The sequence below is a fragment of the Molothrus aeneus genome, chromosome 7 (genome assembly GCF_037042795.1).
Source record: "Molothrus aeneus isolate 106 chromosome 7, BPBGC_Maene_1.0, whole genome shotgun sequence".
Classification (NCBI taxonomy): domain Eukaryota; kingdom Metazoa; phylum Chordata; class Aves; order Passeriformes; family Icteridae; genus Molothrus; species Molothrus aeneus.
In genome coordinates this window covers 28622442-28629408 of record NC_089652.1, presented here as the reverse complement: position 1 = coordinate 28629408, position 6967 = coordinate 28622442, and positions in this window count along the sequence as shown.

Below are 6967 nucleotides of genomic sequence, written 5' to 3'. Positions count from 1 at the left end.
TCAAATACTCTTCCAACAATATCCAGTTCTTATGAGAATACTTTCCACTTTCCTGGATGGATGTGTTGCACAGAAGAATGAAATACTGTAACTGATGGAGTTTGCCAAAAAGCATGATCAATATTCTGCTAAATCAGGGGAACCTTCCCATTCATTGCAACAGAACTTGAATGGGAAATAGCAACCTTACTTTAATTTGAGGCAGGTTGAATAGTAAAGCTAAGTATGAACTTGTTCCTTACGTGTCAAGTTTTGACCACTTGTTTTAAACTTGAAGCCCTTGCCAATATTGGATCTGTTCTTCCACAGAGCTAAGGCCTGGAATATAATAAGAAAAATTAATATATTGGCCTTCAGCTATCTTGCTACAAGAATGTAGAGAACAGTTCAGGTCCTCATAATATGAGGACTTGCTTTCATGAGTAGTTTGATTCAAAAGTGCAACCATGTTAATCTTGGTGTTTTTTTCATTTTTTAACAGCTAATATGTCTAGTTCAGTTCATTATTTCTTCTGGATAATGCAAAATACATGTGCTAGAGCTGGGAAGACTTTTTAAAGTAGCTTAAACCAAGATTTTCTCTCCTGTGGCAAGTGCTGTTGCTAAAATTAACACTTACTTATTCCATAGGCCTGTGTCTGGTCTCCTTAAAGACCTATCTGATAATTTTCAATAACTACAATTGTGTTTTAGTGCTTGTTTCCCATCTCTCCAAGGCTGTGCTTTGTCACACTTGCAGTCCTTTATATAGAAAGTTTCTGTGATGGTTTGGTGTGACATGGTTTAAAAGAAAATTAACTCTATCCCAGTCAAAACCAGGGCAGTACCTAAGCTTATAAAGCAAAAGAGTAGAAGCACAATTGGCACCTTTTCATGGCAGCATCTTGAAGATTGTTAGTGCATGAAAATCCAGTGTGGCTTTAGTTCCTGTCTCCCTCAGTGTGAGAAAGATAGCCCTGCTTCTCTCCTGGCATCTGTTTGGGTCCTGTGCTGCCCCAAGGCAACAGAATATTGCTGAGTGTTGATACTTCCATTATTCCCTTCTTGCTTCCAAGTCTCTTTGATCATTGGATCCACATGGTTGATTGCAAGTGGAATTAATATCACTTTAAGCCTCCAGGCTCGTTCAATTTAGCATGCCTCGTCCTTCATGTGTATTCAATATTAAAGCCTCCTATTGAACTGAAAACAAACACAGTGCATTTGTCTGCTTAATTCATTTTACAAGCTTCTAAGATTCTCTGCTGCTGTGTCCCAGATATCATACAAAAAAAAAAAAAAAATCTAGGAGAAGCCTAGCTTCATTTGTATGTGGCTTTGTGTGGCACAGCAGAAAAGCAGCCACTTGCTGAAATGGACCAGTAGGTTTTAAGCTGAAACTATTATTGTGACTAGAGCAGCAAGAATCTCTGCAGCTTTACCCATTCAGGCTCAGCATGGATCTGTTTTATCCTGTTTCTGCTTGATGTGGTTTTGCATTAAGCTTGGGTTTCAAATTCAGAGAAAAGCCAATACTGGAAGGAAAAACTTGTTGTGATTAGGGATGGCAATGGTAACTGAAACATTTGCCAGCTTCAGGAAACTGGCCTAAGTTTTAGACTTACAAGAAACTACTTCAAATTAGGCAGTTGTGGTCTTTATTTGAATTTTGTTCTAAGGATTTCAAACTGTGATATCAAAAACCTGTAAAGGTTGGTTAACTTATTTTCTTCTGGATGTCTCTTCAGGTGTAGCACAAATAAATCCAGACAGTGTCTGTCTTTTCTAGCACAGGAGCAACTATCTCCTTTTGTAATAAGTGGTTAATAATTGCTTTGGGTATCTCACAGACTTAGATAATTGTGCTGGGAAAAATTGTTCTTGTCTGTTAAACCAACAAACCAATTCTTAATTGGAATTCTGCTGCATCCTGTTATTTGTTCTTGCTGACATTCCCCATCAGAAACTTAAAAATAGAAAATAGGGCAGGAGCAAGTCTTTTTGGTAGCTGTCGTGAGTGGAATTCTTCATTTTTCCCCCCTCTGACTTCTCAAAAGAGAATTCTTATGCTTATGTGTTCATGAATTTGTGTGTGTTAAAAATACTGATGCTTGCTGGACATACTTTGTAACATCATCTTTAGAATCCTAGAAAAGCTGTTCTCTTTTGTCAGCTGTGGGGTGAATCTTTCAGATGTTTGCTGTAGAACCACACATAAGCAACAATGCTGGGAATCAAGTTCAGAAATCTGGAAGTTTGGGTTCCCAATCCTCACTTGAAATATTAGATTTTCTGTAGGATTTTCTGGGGTTACTCTGTTTGAAAGTTATCAATTAAAGCAATACAGAGATGCTCTGAAGTATCTCCACTATTTGAAAGCAGGACCATCTATGTGATCCAAAGTAGAAAATGCTCACTGCCTGCCTCTGGTCTCAGATAACTGAGTCATTCCAAATATGAGGCTGCTGCCTCAGAGACAGAAATTGTCCATTGTCCTGTATACCTCACCAGGCAGATTCCTGGAGGCTGGTTTTTCCTGTTAGATAAGAAACAGAATAAATACTACAGGGTCATGGTGATTGCAGATCTCACAGAACTGTAGTTCTTCAGTTCAAGATTAATGGGTTTACACTGAGCTGCCAAAGCTTTTACAGAAAGATGTGCTACCAGATCCCTGGCTGGTGTAAGCTGGCTCACTTCTGTGGCCCTGTGAAAATAGGCTGATTTAAACCAACTTAAATCCTAGGTCCATACCTTAAAACATTCCTTTCCCTTATGAAAACATAATAGTAATCTTAAAAGAATTATATTTGCTCAAAGGTTGGACTGCATGATCTTGGAGGTCTTTTCAAACCTTAAGGATTCTGTGTTGTTGGAGAAGGGATCCATGGCCACTGGAAAAAGTAGCCAAGTGGTTGTGCTTACAGGAAAAGTAGGAACAGTATTTGAGAAATAGGGGAAATCTTCCTGTGATCTGTCATGTTACATAGCAGGAATTCCCCTGCAGACCTCTAACCTGCTATGCAAACATCTCTGTGCTTTTCCTGCCACCTTAGCTTCCGGTGCTGTGGATCTTAGAGGTACTTCCTGAGGGTTTGGAATTTGCTGATACTTGTCAAAATAGTGCTGTGGTGATTTGCAGTTGTTTAGTGATGCATGTAACTACTCTATATATTCACAGTCTTTTATTTTTGTTATTGTTAATTTTCTTATATTTATTCCTCTGACCTCACAGCTAGATTCCTTGAAACTGTACATGATGTTTTTAAAAAACCCCACCTCATTCTGACACCTTTAAATGTAGTTTAGTCCTTTTATTTTCTTTTGCTTTGAAACAACTAGGTGTTTAAGTATTTTATTTCTCTTAATTAGTGCTTTTACTCAAAAGCTTTTCAACAATAAGTTATTTTGCATGCAGTTTTGGGGGCATCTTTTAAATCTGAAGCCAATACATTCCATGATCAGCAGACTTGGATATGTATCACGAGGTGCAAATATTCCGGGAATTTCCTCAGCAAGACCAATGAACTTTCTGTTTGTGTACCTTTGCAGTTTTCAGTGAAATAATTCCTGCTCCCTATTTACAGGCTCTGGATATAAATTGTCTATGTAATTGTCTTTTATTGGAAGAACACTATTTTCATTATCTCCATAAGAGACCAAAATTTCCTTCTGTAACAGGCCAAACCACCTTTTGCTAGAACTGTGACCATGCTGTATCTGAGGGAACACTGGGAAAAGCAATCTTCCATCTTTCTCTCTTACCTTCTTAGCATATTGAGATATTTTTTGTGTAAAGGAGGATCTTGTGTGGGTTCAGAGCTTTCATTTTATTTTGACACTTTCTGTGACAATTTCATAGGGTAACCTTCTGGTTGTTCCTGGTATAAAATGATACAGATTTTATTGATATTTTCTCAGTCCTCCTCTCCAATATTTATTAAATTCTTTGATATTTTTGATCCCATCAATACTAATCAAGGATAATACTCCCCAGTTCCTTTCTTTCCAAATTAATTAAGGACCTCTTGTTCATGGACACCTGGGACTGAGGCCTTCTGCTACATTTTAAATTGATGAATGAATCCCTCAGGTACATGTGGTTTGGAGCTTCTTTGCAGAGTTTAAAAGTGTACCCAGTTCTAAACTGGTTTTCAGAGCCTGTGGAGCTCTCTGCAGAGCTCACAGAATTCTCCTGGCAAATGCTTGTAAATGAAGAGCTTGCCTTGGACCTGGTTCCCTTTTCAGGTCTCACTGGAGACATTGGCAGTCTTTCTACTGACTTCAGCAAAATTGAAGTGAGACAACATTTCTCTGCCTGTTGCTCACCTCTGCTGTACTGCTTGTGGAATAAAATGTATGGCCAAGGACAAAACACAGAACCCAGCCAGGTTCTGCCCTTTGTCCTCATGGCTGAAATTGGCTGCCAGAATAAATTTAACAGAGAGAGGTCAGATTTTACTCTCAAGGATTTAATAAGCTCATTTGCAAAGTGTAAATATCTCAGTATTGAAGTGGGACCTAATTTAAGGGGAGTAAAAGGATGATTTTCTTAATTTATCATTAAAGAAAAAAGTCTCCGAAAGGAACTACATGCAAAATGAACTGGAAAAAAAGGAGAGAACACAATCATTTTTTGTATAAGCAAGAAGTATACAACAGAGGTAATGGTATGTGAAGAGTCTGCATCATTTGAAAAACTAGCTTTTTCCATATGTTCTTTTTTTCAATCTTCTTTAATGCTGTATCTTAAAAAGAAAAAAAAAGAAGAATGCATTTTTCTATTTCTAATATCAACGGTGCACATTTTTATTCACATCTGTGTAAACACTTGGATAATTGGTGTCTTTCTGACCTGCTCTCTTTCAGTATTGGCATGCAGATCAGTTTTTGGGATCTCATATAAAGGAGAATTGCCCTAAATTGGCAAGTAGACAGATTGAGTAAGGCACTTGGGTAGGGAGAAATATAAAACACTTTGCAAACAACAAGCCTGAGAAATGGGGAGGAGGGAGTTGTGGAGAATGACTCCTCAACAACCAACTTTGTGGATGAAATTCTGTCTAAGGGGGCTTATATGAACCTCACTCATTCTTGGATCACCTGTTTGTTCTTATGTGGGGAAGAGGAGGGGAAAAAATGTCCTGAAGTTTCTTTAGTTAAAACTGTGGTATTAAAAAAACTGAGCCATCATGACTCTGAGCCATACTGCCAGTGTATCTGAATATTGGTTGATCTGTGGCAGCCTCTAATTTTTTCTTATTTTCTCTCTGCCTGTGTGACCATAATCCTCCCCTTCCCTATAAACTTTTTGTGTCCTCCGAGTTCTCTTTCTTCTCCTGTTGATTTCTTTTTACTTCTTAGTCTCTTCTTTTCTTTGTTTTTAATCTCAATTATCCCTTTTCTTCTCTGTTCCATCATTGTTAGGGATCATCTCTGCCTGGCAGTGTAATCACCTCCTAGCTTTCCCTGCCTTTTGAGGGGAGCTGAGCCAGATACTTGTTAGATAAGTTGATGTGACTTAGGAGATCAAGTCTCTGTAGATATTCACAAAAGGATCACAGTGCCATGTCTGGGTGAATTGGGGCCTTGCAGAAAGAGTTAGGAAAACATGGAGGACTTGATGGAAAGATTTCATTATTCCTACCAGGTTTTCCCTGCTGATGGAGTAAATGTTGGTATGCTCATTGAATAGATACAGTGTGTAAAGAGGGGCTAAGGACTGGATGGGGTCCCAATTTCATGAGAAGAGCCATCCTAATGAAGCTCCAAGCAGAAAAAGGAAAACAGGCCCTTGTCTCCCAGCTGGAAGCAGGGCAGTCAGGACAGACCTGGATTTCAGGCAGTCCAACCATTCTTCTGTCCATACAAGCCCCATGGAGATATGAAGAGACTCCAAACCACTCATTCACATTTTAATCTTCTTTTATTATGCACTTTTAAACTGTTACCTTCAAGAACACCCATTGTGTGCTTTTGTAGAACATAGCTGAAGAAATGTGATGTGATCTAAGTAACTTACTGTAATTCTCCACTTTACAAATCCAGTAAAAAGTATGTAAAAGGGCTTTTATATGCAGTGTGGTGTTTGAATGTAACAGGGCAGTTTATGTTTGAAAGTGGAAACATCATTAAAGGCATTAATATCTCTGCCTGCATGTCCCGCTTTCTGCAGTCTCAAATGAAAGCTGTTTCCACTTGTTATGAGAAATGGACATTTGGTTGAGATTTGAAAACTGATGCTTAAGTAAGATTAAACCAGATTCCTTCTGTCTCACTGCTTCTCACTAAGCTCTGCAATGTTAATGATTTATATATTGATATTGTTGACATTTTCATGGGCTGATTTTTTTCACCTTATAGCAATTGTTTCTTTTCAGATTTATAGTGTTCTCTACAGAGTAAGAGTTGTCTTACTGGCCCATATCCAGCATGTGAAAGTTCTATATTGTAGTTCAAATTTAACATTAACTGTTAGATGAATCACAAAGTCATGGGCTTGGAAGGGACTTGAGAAGGCCATCCAGTTTCTCCTATATCCAAGGCTTAATCAACTGTATGTGTCAGTCCTGACAGACATTTGTATGACTGCCAGCACTGAAGACTCCACAGACTCCTGGAGCAATCTCTTCCAGGAGTTCTTAAATTCTTAATTACTAAACTTTTTCCCATGTCTGAATGGTACAATTAAAAGTTTATGACTTCACACGTATTTCCTATGTACATTGAGATTAAATTTGTATTCATTTTCTTTGTAGCAAGCTTTTAATTGTTTGAAAATAATTACCACCTTAACTTCACCTAATGGGGCCCTTATGGGGAATTATTCTGTTTAAGAATTTGTAAAAATGCTGCCATTTTTGTTCAGTTTTTTCTGAAGTCTGAGGTGGTTTAGGCTTGAAATGCAGCAGGTAGCACTGGATGTGAAACCTTACTATCTATGAGAAGAGAGACAGATGGCTTCAGTGTTAGGAGTTCCTCTTGTTTG